At 40.9% G+C, this 15,623-nt stretch overlaps 1 protein-coding gene across 1 annotated transcript in view; it reads left to right on the plus strand.

The window, feature by feature from the left end:
• The first annotated feature begins 8,542 nt into the window (after positions 1–8,542).
• Positions 8,543–15,623, plus strand: part of EZH2 (enhancer of zeste 2 polycomb repressive complex 2 subunit) — a 116,864-nt gene continuing 109,783 nt past the window's right edge. The window contains exon 1 of the mRNA XM_044453907.1: positions 8,543–9,469. The gene's annotated coding sequence lies outside the window, so the exon portion shown is untranslated. The remainder of the gene's footprint in view (positions 9,470–15,623) is intronic.

A 15,623-nucleotide genomic window follows, 5' to 3' on the forward strand; every position in this document is an offset into this window, starting at 1 on the left:
GTGGTGTCTGTGCCTTATTTTAAACAATCACAGTTCCTATGAAATTTATTTTTCATGTAAGGACTGAGGCAGACTGAGAGCACTCATCTGGCATGAGTAAGGGTAAAGGTGATCCCTTTGCTTTTTTCTCTTGGCAGGAAGAGGGAAAGGCCATTACTGGCTCTGCAAGTTTGGGGGGGGGGTCCTATGGAATGGCAGTTCTAATTTAGTGGAAGCACGATAGGCAAACAGATTTATGTCTGTTTCTTTTATGGAAAGGAAAAGTGGTAGCACTGAGAAAGCAGTGGCCTTCTGTGTTTGGCCCCTGACAAATACTCAGCTTAGCTACCCTCTGCATTCATGCCTCAGAGTGGGAAGAAAAGGATTTAGAAGAACTTGAACAGGAATATTCCCTCTGAAGGAATGGTTGCAAAGCCATTCCAGATGGTTTTAACACAGACTACATTAAACCTCCTTTTAAAAATTAGCATGCTAATTCCTAAAACCTGAACACAAGTTCATACAATGTTGCCAGTTGTGCTGAATTCCAGTGTGTTTGATGCTCCCTACCCCCACAACAGATTCCTGATCTTACACTACACTGACAGTTCTATCACTCCTATATAAAAAGTACCACTAAGCTGCATTTTCCATAAATTTTAAAATCTTAATTTTGTACTGATTCTGTTTCAGCGTATTGCTTTGCTCCTTTTCTTAGTTATGCTCACAACATTGGAATCCCTTGTCCAAAATTCCAACCTCCACACTGCACTGCTTCTCATCTTCCTCCAATTCCTCTGTGCCCATCTCCTTTTGGTACTTCTCCAGTTTTATTTTCCCTGCCTTCTACTATCAACAATCTTACATGCCAGTTCCTCTTACTCTTGTGTTCATGTTTCTTTCCATCCCTTTTCGTGAATATGAAATCTAGTTCTTTTCTCTCCCTTACCGGAAAATATGTCTTCCCAAAAGCCCACATGATTGATCTACTGCTTAATTTTCTTTGTACCGTTATAAGAGAACATTCCCCACAATTGAAATGCTCTGCAGTCTTTATCATGAGCAAACCTACCAAGCCCTATTGAAAGGCTTTTCTATAGTAAACCATATTTTTATCGCAGTGGCATAAGATTTTCCTAAAGAGATTTCTTCATCTAGAATCCAGGTTATTTCAAAAACATCTGTTAAAATATTTGATCTGTTCAGTGGCTTAGAAATGTACAAATAGAATGTTCTGCAGGTGTGCTGTCCAAAAACTGCCCATAATCTAATTGCTCTCCCCCAATTACAGAATTCTTCCTCGTACTAGTATGCATCTAAGGAAAAGAAAAGCCACAAGAACTAAGACTGGAATCTGTGAAAATCTCGTTGGGCAGAAAGGAGTACAAAAACTGGCTGACTCCAAGGCTGCCCTTTTGGGTAGTGTTGCATGCTTCTCTGCAGCTAGAAAGTTGCAGGACATCTGGATGATAACAGAAATGATGGCGGGAAGGAGGAGCAGAGAGCAGCCTGTGGGAGCATAGCAAGCAGTGGCATGTCTGTTACTAGGCAGAGATGGATGGTAGAGACTGGATGGCTGGAGGGGCTCCTAGACTGGCCACCCTGTTCAGGGCATTTTGTGGTAGCTGAATATGAAGATTGTGAAAACCATGATTCTGGATTCAGATATCCCAAGAAACCATTATGGTATGCAGAAACCATAGATCAAAGTTGGTATCATGCTTTCTAGAGGCCAATACCCCTATTGGATTCAGACAACAGGACAGACAAATGGTAAAAACCCACCATGGCTTCTCATGTCATGCAAACCCAGTCAATAGGAATAAGGGCAATGGAAGGCAGAGCAGCCTTGATTATGTAGGAGTCTCATTACAGATGGAGATTCTGTTTTCTTTATATACTTTTCTAAATAATGAAACTTGCACTTCCCTGAAATTGGAATATGTGCATACAACCTGATGTAAAACCTTCCCCCAGAATAAATTAATTACTACTACACCGTGAATGAACATTTTAAGTCACTGAACATATATAAACATGTTGGTTAAAAGGGGAAGTGATCCCTATCTGTTGAGTTGCAGTGATGGGAAAATTAAATGCCTGTTGATGTTCTGTTTTCAGGATGGATAGGCCATACTTCATAAAGTTCTTTATTCTCCTGTAGGCACCATTTTTTCCTTTCCCCGCTGATACACACACAATATTGATTGGGTTCAGATAACATGATAACCTATATTTAAGGGTCAAGCATTGACTGAGTGTGGGCTGTCACTGAACCATGAATTATTGTCAAAACATGATTATTGTGTTGTCTGAACCCAGAAGAGATCACACACCGTGGCTGGTTAACCATGAACAACCTATGAAGAGAACCCATGGTTTGTTGTCGGGTTGAGAACTTTGGGTAGTTCAGCATGGTTTATTGGCTGCATTTAGACTACAGGATAACCCACTTTTCAACTTAACTCATACTCCTTGAGTGCAGGTTATCCTGTTCTCTAAATCCAGTCCATCTATCTGCCTCTAATGCTACCTTTCTTTTCTGGTCCTCAGCAAAAAACCCCCTCAGCATTATTGTATACTTTAGGTGATAGATAACTCTACTACCTGTGTACTATGCACTTCCTTATGAACATGCAACATGTTTGAAAAAGAGGCTTCTGTTTACAAGAACAAGGTAGTCACACACTCTGAATAAACTGAGGATGATATATTTATGGCAGTTGTCCATATGTGCTGCTTCTTAAACACACCTTTCCATTTCAAAAATTACTGCAGTTACCAGGAAGCACCTGGCAGATGAACAGCCTGTGCATCTTTTGTACAAAGTGTAACTGCTCCCTTCCCTTCTAAAACCTCAAAATTTGCAAAGGGCAATTGATATTACAGGAAAATATGCAAACATAATTGCTAGAATATGCATGTATTGTCTCCCACCTCAGCAATGCCCTGTTAGGGAGAGTTAACCAAGCAAAATAGTGTGCCTTGCTCTTGCCTTAGGTTTGTGCCATAGGTGTTTCATTTTGCTTCCCCATTTCCAACCAATCTGGAGAGCACCTAGAGCAAACAATAGGGAACCTTTCCAGACGAAAGCTTTTCTTAAGCTCTTTCCCTGACTTTAAGTTGAATTTCTTGCAAACTGATGTCTTATTTTTCTCCTTTTAGTTCCATCAAACTAAACTTTGAACTTGAGTTGCCTGTAAAACTAGGGATTCATGACCAGACATCCTGTCTACCATAATGTGTGACCTTTTGGTCAAAACTGACAAACACAAACGCATACATATGTGCAAGATTTTGTACTGTGGCATTAAAACCCCCAACTAAATAGAAAAATGACAAACTGTTCTGCTCCTTCACAGTGTCTGTCAAAATACATGGGCTGGGGGTGGTGGGGGAGAGGGGGAACCTGGGGCACAGGATACTGCACACTGGTTAAACACCAATCTGGGATGCAAAGAGTGAGGCTTTGCCATGTCTTGTAGGTTGTCTGACTTTGCTCTACTCATTCTTGGTGACACAGAAGCTAGTTTCAGGTTTCATGGAGCTCTCACCAAAATCAATTTTTCACATAGTACTTGGTATGGTATTTATAGTATGGTATGGTATTTTCTTACCTCACCACTATCATTCTTGAATTAACGAATGCCAAATTGTAGATTTCTTTGAAAAAGTATGGGTTTCCCCCCTTAAAAATGTAGAAGTATCTGGTTAAGGCATAGATGCAAGCCACCAAAACAAAGTTTTAACAAATGAAGAAACAAGCGTATGGTGATTGCTTGAGGACTTTTCACAATTGGTGTATTCTGTTCTACATGCATAGTTACTGAGGTTATCTTGAAAAACATCCCTGTAAGAGATGGATGTTCATTCTACAGAAATGTATATTGGTAGTGTGTCAATTACACAGGGAACCAACCTATTCTCACATTCATTAGCTACTTAGCCTCTCTCCTTTAAAACAAGGCATATCCTTTTCTGCACACCGAAACCTGTGTGAGTGCAATAAGCCATTCAAATGTAGCAAAACACTTCATAGTGAGATTCTCACTTTTGCATATTTTGGATTGCACTTCCAATAGATTATTTAAAAATTGCAACTTTGTAGTCGGTTTCTCTTCTTATAGCAGCACGATGACAATTAAAGAAAAAGAAAAGACTAGTCAAGTGCAGCAGTGGGGAGGGGGGAAAGAGAGAACAAGGAGATCGATCTGTAACTGACTGTGAACAATCAATTGAAATTGAAATGACCCACTACCATCGGACCAGCCCGAATATTTTGTCGTCTTACTCTCCTTTTATATGTCTCATATTTCATATTTTTTAAAGATATGACGACTGCTCTCTTTTTTCCAGTATTTTCGAATAATATATGAAGATCTTTTCAATTCCTTATTATTAATCAACAATATATACTGTTTGTACCACAAAAATCGTACAAGGGGAAATCTATGTGAGTGCCCTGGTGCATGTTGGGAAGCCAATATGCAAAAACCAAGGACTGTTGCAATGGGTGTACCGCAATAGCTGAGCAGATGCAAGTGGTGCTTTATATATTGTATTGGGTGCTTTATATATTGTATTGGTTGTTGATATAACGAAATGAGCTGCTAGTCCAGTGAGACATGCCGCTGCTATATTAACTTCAGGCAGTACCTGATGTTTGCTGTCTCCTTGGAATGGGAGGGCTTTGCAAAATAAGCACATCCCTTTGCAGCCTTCCTCAAATGTATGGAACTGCAGCATTTTAGCTTTAAAACTCTCAGTGTCAGAAAAAACGCTTCATTCAATTTACTAACTTCCTGTTGGTGTCTTGTTGAGATTTCCAGCAAAAGATGCTTCACACCAGAAAGCGCCTCCGTTTGTGACGAAGATAATGTTATTTGCATTTCTAAGTCCACCTTTCCACGTCCCTTGCCGCCTCCGTTTTTCCCCGCTTACTTTCACGCTGTGTCTTTTGTCAGTGCGTCGAACAGTGCAAGTCTGTGCACCATGTTTCCTCAGGAGTAAATCCAGTTGTGTGGGACTTCTTTCCAATTTGGTAGGTAATTGCATCTTCATAGCATAAAATAGAGATCCCAGATTGCTAAACCTGGAAGCCAAGGAATGTGTGCCTAATCCGCTTAGGTCTACACTTTATGAGTGCAGTAGGGTGCCCTGGGTGCAATACCATTTGGAAAGAGCAGCAAAAGTATAAATCGAGCATTTTTTTCAGTATAGAACAAATGAGTACATTTTCAAAATACTAGGTGGAAAGCTGGACAGCGACTTCTTCCCAAACATAGCGCAACAGACCAGGCAGATTGGCATAATTACAACCTATCACTGGCCTTGGCTGTGCAGACTTCTTACTCTAACATTAAATCATTTTGGAGAGGACTAAGAAAATCAGGGTCATATGATATTGGAAGGAGTCAGTAGGGCTTTCTTTTTAATTTTCTGTGTGATTAGTGGGTTCTCTTTTGTATCTGCAAACAGGTTCTGAATAGAAGCACTCTCTGTCCAAGCGATGAGACCTTGAAAATGATCCATAATTTTCAACTAACACCACTGAACCCAGCAAACAGTGCTGCTTACTGAGGACATCTGTTCTCTGAGAATTGCACCAGCTGCTGGTTTCTACCTCCAAGACCATGTTCATGGTATCTGCATTTTTAAAGCCCTTACTCCCTTGGAACAGGATATATGGGAATGGTTCTTCACTATGTAATTGTAAATTTACTGGTGTTGGCCAAGATAGGTTTTTCTGTTACAACTCCAGTATTGAGGGGAAATTTCTTCTTCTCAGAAGAAATAAGGCAAGATCATTTTACTTAGATGGTAGCGATGACTATTTCATTTCTATACTGCCCATTAGCTGAAGATCTCTAGTGGTTTTAAACAGGACCATAATATAATAAAACTTTAACAGCATTCCAAGTACAATATTTAAAACAGAATTACAACTAAAGCAATATTGAATGAACCCAACCATTGAAAAACCTGACTCAGGTATCCCCATGCCATAGAGGGCTGACTTATGGTGGCACCAAAAGGATAGAGTTGGTGCCTATTTAGGGAAATCTTCCTGCAGTTAGGGAACCAACACTTAGAAGGCTTTCCTCCTAATTGCCATCCTCTCAGCCTCCTTTGGAAAGGACCCTCATATGTGAATCATAGTGTTGAGGCAGATTGCAGTTGAGAAAGGCACTGTGGTATTAGGGGGTTTTCTTAACTGGTGAATGTGGAGTTGCAGCTGCTGTTTGAAATTATTTGATTGTCTTTGTTGTTTCTTTGGTTTTATCATTTTAGCTGTTATTTTATTAGTTATATTGTGTCCTGCCTTGATAAAAATTTTACTGAAAGGATTGATTTGTCTAATTTGGGTAAATAAAATAATTCAACCCCTGCCTCCCCTCCCCAAGGCAGAACTTTACATTTCAGTTCCTAACTTAGCATGAAATATACCCTTCCAAAATAAATGACACTCTAAAATTGCTTTTTGAGAAATAGTTTAGTAGAGCGAATTTCATGCATAACTGGTGATGATATTCTGAAAGCACACAGATGCTCTGGGGGGGAGAGAGAGAGAGAGAGAGAGAGAGAATCTCCTCTAGGGTATCTTCAGGTAGGAGCAGATAGAGCTCAGGCTTGCAGGATCTACTTTGTGCCTAAAAAAGTACAAGTGTGAAATACCAATCAGAGCTTGGTGCAAAAACCCAGGGATGATAAGAAACTGAAGGAAGCTCACTTCCACACACAAAAATCACTCTCGTTCACTCCAAGTTTTCTCCATTTCAGTAGCATAATTTTGGGTACTGCGTTGTTGATCTTGCTACTGTACATACTTTGGAGTCAGAATGACTAGGGCAAATGATCACAGAGCCTACTCCTCTGTCTGAAAGGAAATGACAATATATCTGATTTACAGTTTGCATTACGGTCATTTCTTCGAATATGATTCTTAGAGAAAGTGTTCACCAGCTCCAATGTATAATTGAATTCTAAGGTTCTGAGATCGAAGAACAATAAAGTCTGGGAATAAGAAAACTGAATTTGGGGCAAGAAAACTTCGGTCTGCCGTAAGGTCGCCTGTAGACCAGGGTGCGAGCGAGGGCTCAGGCCTGCTCCTTGTCTATCTCTGGACAAAAAGCAGCGCGGGAATCCAGCTCGGGATCGCGACCCTGGCGTGCTCCAGGTCACGTGTAGGCAGGCGACCGGGAGATGGCCTGGCCGGGAAGCGGGGTGGCGGCGGCGGCGGCAATAGAGGCAGCATAATGGGAATCGCTCGAACCAGCTGGAGCGGAGCTCTGAAATATAGCCAAATTGACAAAGGGTAAGAGAACAGCAAAAGAACAGCGCATTTCCCGGCCATCCTATGCATGCTTAGATAGAAAAAAACAATCCTACAAATCCAGGAATGCACTATCCAGGCTGGCGCATGCTGGGCGTTTGGAGACTGTTTTTTTTTTTGGCTCAAGGTGCATAGAATGACGCGTAACTTCACTATTCCCCCCCCCCTTTGTGTTATTATAGAAACCTAAAATGTACACGAACAATGTAAACCTTACTCATAATTACTCCCCCGCTTTTTCTTCGTCGTTTCCTCCATCTCGTGTTGCCTCCTCTCTCCGTCAATTTGGATCGTTAGATCTCTAGGACACTAAATGAATGGAAGCGCTTAAACTTTGCTTCGACTGGATCAAAGGAGTTTCTCGTTTTCTTTTAAAATCTCTAATCCTCTCACCCCATATATATTTTAATATTGTTAAGCTACAAAACTGCAAGCAGATGCATCATTTTCAGGACTGTACACAGTCCATGTATGCTAACAATTATTCTGCCAAAGTAAGACACTTCAAAGACCTCTTTTATTTCTGCTGAAGACCTTTCCGTGCGGCTTTATGCGCTATTTGCGACCTTTCATGTGTGCATTGATTTTTCATTCTAGAGCATGAGGGAGGGGGTTTTCTTTGTGCGTGTGAAACATCATTCAACAAAAGAAAATCTTTGGTGGTTCAAATATAGATGTAAATAGATGTATTTTAAGATTAACATAAACGGGCATTTAAAATAATTGGGCGCTGAAATCTAATGTCAAAATTAAAAGACTAGTCAAGTGAAGCAGTGGGAGTGGAGAAAGAACAAAGAAACCTGTAACTGACTGTGATCAATTAATTATAAATACCACTGCATTCGGACCAGCCAAAATAAGTCAGCCTCCCAGAAAGTATATAGAGCTGTAATAATTTTGTGCCTTTTGATTATGGCTAATACTTTTAAAGTCAGGTCTGCATATTAATGCAGTGCTTGTAATTCTCTTGTTTTCTGTTTACCGTAAGCATGTAGACGTTCAATAAACCGAAAAGGCCTGTTCTCTTTTAGCTCCTGTGCCAGAGATAACAGAATGCAATGTTGCATTATGGGTATACTGTATGCAAATAAAAACGCCTCTTTGCAAATCAAAAGACTTCAAGAGGCCTCACGCTGTCTGCCTGCTAGTCTGTTAACTCATTAAAGAAGCGTGGCTTCGATTGGGCTGAGACGATTTGCAGATGTCGGAAACGGATACGATCAATCGCGTAAGAAATAAAATCAGCCGAACGCTTGTTTGGGGATGACACAGTCAGAAGACAAGCAGGTCTTTAATGCTGAGAATAGGCAGAATCGACTGAGGAAGCCAACGCAGATATGCAAGCCTTCCCTTCACCCGTTTCTTTTCTTTCTTTTTATCACTTACGGCACAAACCTATGCATGTTGAAACGGAAAAAAAATACAACTCCGAGCATGCCCCGCTAAATGCATAGGATTGCATTCTTAAGGTGCAAGAAAAAAAAGGCTTACAACTCCCAGCATGCCCCCAAATCGGTTTATAACTCCCAGTTCCTTGGTATTTTATTGGGATTCTGTGGTGATTTTGTTGTCTGTACTTGTATTTCCGCTAATCTTTAAACTCCCTTGGAGGCTGTTTTGACTGAGAGGTGGGATAAAAATCTTGTAAATAAAGAAGTCAGCTACCCACTAGCGTGACTTGCTGGTCGTAAAAGGAATAGAGCAGAATGTACTTATAAATATCAAGACGTCTAGAAACTAAAAGATGGACCTTTGACAACGCTGACGAGGTGTTTGTCTTTTAGTATGGGCAGAATGTAACTCAGTTCAATTGCATCACAAAAGCCAGTATTTTGAAGTCAGCTATGAGGTCATCACAATCTGTCAGGGAGGTGACCAGCAGATTCCTGCAGCAGGGTTTCCCTTCTGAGCTCATGGCTGGGCAGGGTCCATGGCCAGCACAAGAAGGAAATGACCAAGAGAGAGACTGGAAACTGAAGAGAGACTGAAGTGAGCAAAAGTAAGAAGGCACATTCCAGAAATGGTCAGTGTCTGCTTGTGAAGTCTGATCCATTCAAATGTTATGGTTTCCTCATAAAAGCATCCATGAAATGACTCTGCTTGGAGGGCCACTGAAAGTGCTTCAGAAATGCTTCACGTGATCGGTCCCACCATATGGTAAGTAGTTTGTAAACAAAATGGCTTCTTCTTCAAGTGTTTTGTGATGTGAGTACTGCAGGAATTTTGAAGCAGCAGGAGGCCAAATGTGGTCCTTAGGCAGGAACAATCTAACACATGCTACTGCTTGAGACAGGGGGCAAGATGGCGCTTTTCCCACGTGCAGAAGAATGCTGGACTGGCAGGTGAATCTCACTTCAGCACTGCAGCATGAGAGTCACCCTATATACCAGGAGAGACACCATCTTGGTCATTTCCATTTTTCTGGTGAAAAAGTAATTGTATCTGTTAGCACAAAGCTGTGATGTTGGTATTGCTCCTTGCATTAGTATAATGCAATAACCTTTTTAAAAACAGTACAAAAGATGATATATTGGTCCTGGTACCATTGGCTTCCATTCTTTGTAATGATTGAAGCAGAAATGTATTTGACTTTTAAAAATTCTCCAACATTCCATGCATTGGTTTCAATGCATTTTGTCAAATGGCAGTTTGGAAATACCGCTTTGAGTATTAGGGCTTTTTTTAAGTCAAGGCAAGAAAGCAAACGTTATTGTTAGAGAGAGAGCGAGGGTGAAACATGAAAGGTGACATCAGACAATAGTTACTTGGGGGCTTTCTTAGCAGCTTAAACAAGTTGCTTAATCATAAAGGCTACTGTAATTTTTAATATGTGTTTTAATTTGGCTTTACAATTGGTATGACCTTTTTATGCTTGTATTTATGTGCTGTAAACCTCCCAGACGGCTTTGGCTATTGGGTGGTATAGAAATTTAATTAATTATAATGATACTAATATAAAGAAGAAAATATATAAGTTGTTTCAACTGCCATTCCAATCAGGGATATGATGATAATGGATTTGGCTGGCATGAATATTATTAATTTGCATGTAAAAATTGCCTTATTGTATCATCCTATTTATCCAACAAAGAGAAATGGCTAGAACTGTGATAAGCCCTATCCACATTGGTTATGGCTAGTTCCACACGGGCTATTGTTTCAGCCAGTCAAGAATTTAGGAAAACCACACATGGTGAGGTAGTAGGAATATGGCATAACTTGTTAAACAGGGATATGGTCATCTCCTCTTAGTCCTTCCAATACTTGTTTGAGGCAGAGTGGTCACAGGTGTTGGATGTATTCATGCAGGTAGATGCCTTACATCACATATTACCACTTTGTTGGCTGGAGAATAATTTCCCCTATTTATTTCTCAAAGACTTCAATAGAGAACTGAGAGGACAGTCTTCATTAACATGCACAGTCCTACAATTCGTAGCATCCTTTCACAGCCGCACTGCCTGAGCCATCCTGAGAAGCGTTGGACTGTTTTCTGTTTAAACATGCATAGGATTGCAGCTTTACTCCATAGTCACCTACTGTGTGTCAGCTGGGGACACACAGTAGTCAGAGTAGTGCCTCAGAGTGGTGATCTGAGAGTAAATGTAGGGACATGTGAAGAGAGGCAATCCTTCAGATACTGAGACTTGAAGAATTTTGATCAAAGCCAGCATGTTTAATTGGACCCAGAAAGGGACCAGGGACCAGCACTAGTATAACAGGATCATATTGTCTGGTCTGAGTTAGCACTCTTTCAGCCCTATCCTGTAGCAATGGGAGTTTCCAGATGGCCTCAAATGCAGTCCCAGATTCAACACATTTCAGTAATCTAAACAGATGGCTATCAGCAAAGGTAGGGTCATAGCTAGTAGGAGACACTTTGTAAGGACAATGATGGCTCAATTTGCACCCACAAAGTGTGAACTTTGCTCTTCACAGAGAGTGCAGCCCCTTCCAGAACACCTTGAAAGGCTTGGTTTGGGTGGACAAAGTTTCCAGTAATACAGCAGTGGGGAATCTCCAGTCCTCAGAGGATGTGGGCCCTGCCTAGTCTTGGGGAGAAACTGGGGAAAAGGATCATGGTCTGGGAGAACAAGGGGATTCCCCTGACTTAAGCGCCTGCTTCCCTTCCCATTTGAGAGCACAGGGAAACCCCCTTGTTATCTCCAGTTACAGAGAACAAGGGGATTCCCCTTACTGAGCATATTGCTCTGAAGTTAAGTGCTTCCCAAAGGGGAAAGTCATGGGGTTGAAGACGTTGGCCCTGTCATAAGCCTTTCCCAGTTGAAGTGGCAGCTGGAGAAGCTTCAGCCAGTGCTTCAGCTGGGGACTGATGATGATGAGAATCAGCAAGAAAGGCCTGTTTCACTTTGCCTGCCTTTGAGAGTAGTTAGGTGGGCCCTCAAAGGAGAGGGGCCCTAACCATAGTGGCCCCACACCTCTGAAAGGAGTTACCATCAGGGGTGGGGGTCCATCATGCCCCATCTCTGAAGGTTTTAAAGAAGACCTACATGTTTACTTTGACCTTGCCCAGGTCACTTCTGTACTGTTACTATAGTTACGCTTTGGATTTTACGTCATGTTTTATTGCTGCAGCTTGCGGTCCTATGAATGCTTACTACTGTATTAGTGTATCAGGTTTTTAATTATCTTTTAAAAATAGCATATTAATTTCGATGTTGCGAGCAAATGTGGAATGCTTCTTGGAAGGCAGCGTAGAATTTTTTTAAAAATACAATACTATGAATAATAAATATTGGTCAGGTCTATTTGAATGGTGCAGCCCCCCACCTCCATCCCCGTTGGACAATACACAAAGTCAGCCAGTTTCCTTTCTCCACATTGAGAGAGACAGAGTGCCTCTCAACTCACTGAGAAGGGCAGAAAGGGTGAGCAGGTAATATCAGTGGGCATGAGCACAGCCACTGCCATCAGTGGGATAGAGGCATGCATCTGGCAATTTGGCCTCATTTGCAAGTTGCTCCCTGCACTTGGGTTAACAGTACCTCTGAATTCTTTGGTTTGAACTTTTGTGAATTGGCCTTCTGTTACCACAACCAGGCACTCTTTTAATTTAAACAGTAGCCTCTTGATCATTTTATAACTGAATGTGATAATATATTTAATATACATTTCATATACATTTCATCGCCCAGCCTGTCTAGATTGACTGCAGTTGGAATGCAAGCAAAACATGCAAGTGAAACCAAGTGGGTTCAGAAAAAATGGGGTTATGAAAAGACCAGTCAAGGTTAGCAGTGGGGTGTGACTTAGGTTAGTTAAACTAACTGTAATAATTTCTGATAACCCACTACTTTCGGACCAGCCAAAGCATGATTTTGCTGAGCTTCTATATATAGTTCTCCAGACATGGTTTTTTACAGTTAGGATGATTAATTTTTAACAGGCAAATCAGAAGAAGAACCAGTAAGTGTGATTCCAACTGTGTATCAAAGATTGGAATGAATGACTGGTTCAGTTTGCAACTGCTAGCAAAATCAAAGATTTTTTTTCAAAAAGATATTTGTATTTCAGAAACTTGCATGATGGGAAATGTAAGCAAGATACTGAATAGCAGTTTCTCTTGTCTTTCTTATATTGAAATATTCTGAAACTGAAATGACACCTATTGCTGTTTGCTAAATAAAATGAGCACAGGATTATTGTGATGTCCCTGAGAAGACTTTGGTTTTTTAAAAACTATATCTGCTGGTATTCGGGGGTGGGGGGAGTGTTCTCCTTTGCTACTGGTCATAATAATGCCCAAAGGTTTGTGTTGTCCCAATACTGTAGATGGCAGTAATGTACAAAGAAAATTAAATCTGTAGCTATTCTGCCTGTTTATTTACACTAGAGTGCACAGTAATGCACAGAAGTTTCTGGTTTGTTATCTGACAGGTTAATTTTACCACAATATACAGTATTCTATAAGTATAAAAGCAGTTTTTAGCAGTAGCACATTACTTCAAGGCCACTTGAAATGTCAGTTTAGATTATTTAAGGTACAATCCTATCAGATGCATGTAAGCCTTCAAGGTCACAGGACTTCATTGCTGAGATGGCAAAGAATCTTATGTCTCCCAAACAATGTTGGGCAGCCAAAGAATTGTGCCCTTAAAGGGCACAATTAAAGGTTAAAGGTTCTCAAATCCCTTCTAGGATCTTCTTACAATGCACTTATGCAAAAATACGGCAGTCTTCCTACAGACGTGTCCTGGGATGGTGTCGTACTTGGCATGGTTGGGTACTTGCCAAGGGCCCACCTCTCCGCAGGAGTCTGCTGACAAAAGGCTTCTGGAGTTGCTCCACCTCTTCACCGTTGTAATGTGCTTGTTCCTCTCTCTCACTCTGGCCATAAAGCAGTAGTGGTGAGAGAGAGGTACAGTAGATGCCACTTGTCTACTGGCTTTGTGCCTGCCAAGCAAGCAAGAAGTAAAATGCTAGGTACAAAAGCAGCTGGTAGCAATGACAGTGAGAAGTTAGACTTGGGTGTTGAGGATGTTTTTTCCAAGGGCTTGCAAAAACATAGACCTGGCACTGGACTTGACTAATGGCCAGGAATGGTCGGCCTTACATCTTTCTACCTCTAGACCTTTTGTAGATGGAGGATTTTGGCAGGTGCTGTGTTGCAGTACATGGGGCACTGGATTTTTTTCCCTCTAACCTTCACAACAGAGGAAGCAGTGGCATACTGGGACATTTATCATGCCAATCTCCATAGTCAAATTCCTCAAGAGTGGCAAAAAATGAAGGTTGCTATGTTGATCCAGATCAACAAACCAGTTCCAGCAGTTTTCATCTCTATGAGGAATGAGGCTTTTATAAATTTGTTTGGTTTTTATTGCCCATTCAAGACCAGATGACCCCAAAATACTTGGGGATTGGTTGTTGAGAAAATCCATTTTCCCACCTGCTGTGAAGATTGCAGCTAGGCTCAGGGGGAACTGGGAAATCTGAGCAGGTTGCAGTTGATGTTAGGTTTCTTGCTAATTAAAAAGTGTCAGCATTGTGTCCCTGCAATCTTTGGCTTGACTACAGCATTGCACAAAAGGTGGGCCATTGTAGTTTTAAGTATTTCAGTGGCCAATTTTTGCAGCAAAGATGGAACACAGGATATTGTTTTTGTTTTTGCTTGTTCAGAGCAGTGCATTTTGTATCCTTGAGGTCTCTTAAGAGATGTCAGGGCTTCCTCAAAAGGAAGCTCAATTACTGCTAGATAGGATTCCTTGAAAGCTTGACTGCCATTGCTAATCTTCCATTGCAATAAACAGTCACATGGGAGATTTGAACTGGTTCTAAGATGCACTGTTTGTTCAGTAAAAGACAACAGTGAAGCTCAACAGTCCTGGCTAGCATCCTGAATGAACTTTGTGTATTATAAAACATTCAGGGATGGGGTGGGTGGGTATCCTTGACAGACCAGTTAACATGGAATGCATTGCTTGAAGAAAAAATGATTGAAAATCAGTGTTCTAAATAATACAGCAATTTCAAAGATACTACTCTTCCATGTAGTACAGGAATGAGCAACTTTGGAGGGGTCCAGGGTCCACTACTTACATCACTTGAATTCCTGTAGGCTGCTCTCATGTTGCTCCACTGAAATTTAGTAGCAGCAACAAGAAGTGGCAGCCAACTGTGATGATAGCTAAAAAGGGACATGTTTTGTTTGATTTCAAACTAAACAAGCTAAAAAATTGCTGGCAGCAGGATGTATGCTAAAGGTCAGAAGGTTTGGGTGCATGATTCCTGTCCCTTTTCTAGTTGATAACTGGCAACAACTTTTCATTTTAGTCAAACCTGAGTTATAAGAACTTGTCTTTATTCTACAAGAGTTCAGTCAAAATGTGTGTATACTGGGGGATGGTTTCTTTGAAAATGTACTAGATTTCTAAAATACCCTTTCTGTTAACACAGGAAAATCTGACTTAGCTAGGTACAAAAACAACTTCTTACTTGCCTAGAATTATGGCATCCCACTGAGTGGGATGGTATAAATTGGTGTCCTGCAACAGCAGGGGGTTGGACCTAGTAACCTTCTTGGCCCCTTCCAACAATACTATTCTATGATCCTGTGGCTTTCTGTCTGTCATCCATACCGCTTCAAAGCTATTGTGTACACTTCCTGGCTTTATGCACCTGTTGTTCATTTAAATGAGTTTCATTTTCTAGCAACAGTAAGGTCTAGTTCTTACTTAAGTGACAAATCTCTGGCTGTATTGTACCACTTCAGATGACAAGTAAATGAATTTTCCACAAAAAATAAAAATGAAATGAAATATATCCTGTAACACAAAAAACTAGATGTCAG

The sequence above is a fragment of the Varanus komodoensis genome, unplaced genomic scaffold (genome assembly GCF_004798865.1).
Source record: "Varanus komodoensis strain SLA01 unplaced genomic scaffold, ASM479886v1 scaffold10, whole genome shotgun sequence".
Classification (NCBI taxonomy): Eukaryota; Metazoa; Chordata; class Lepidosauria; order Squamata; family Varanidae; genus Varanus; species Varanus komodoensis.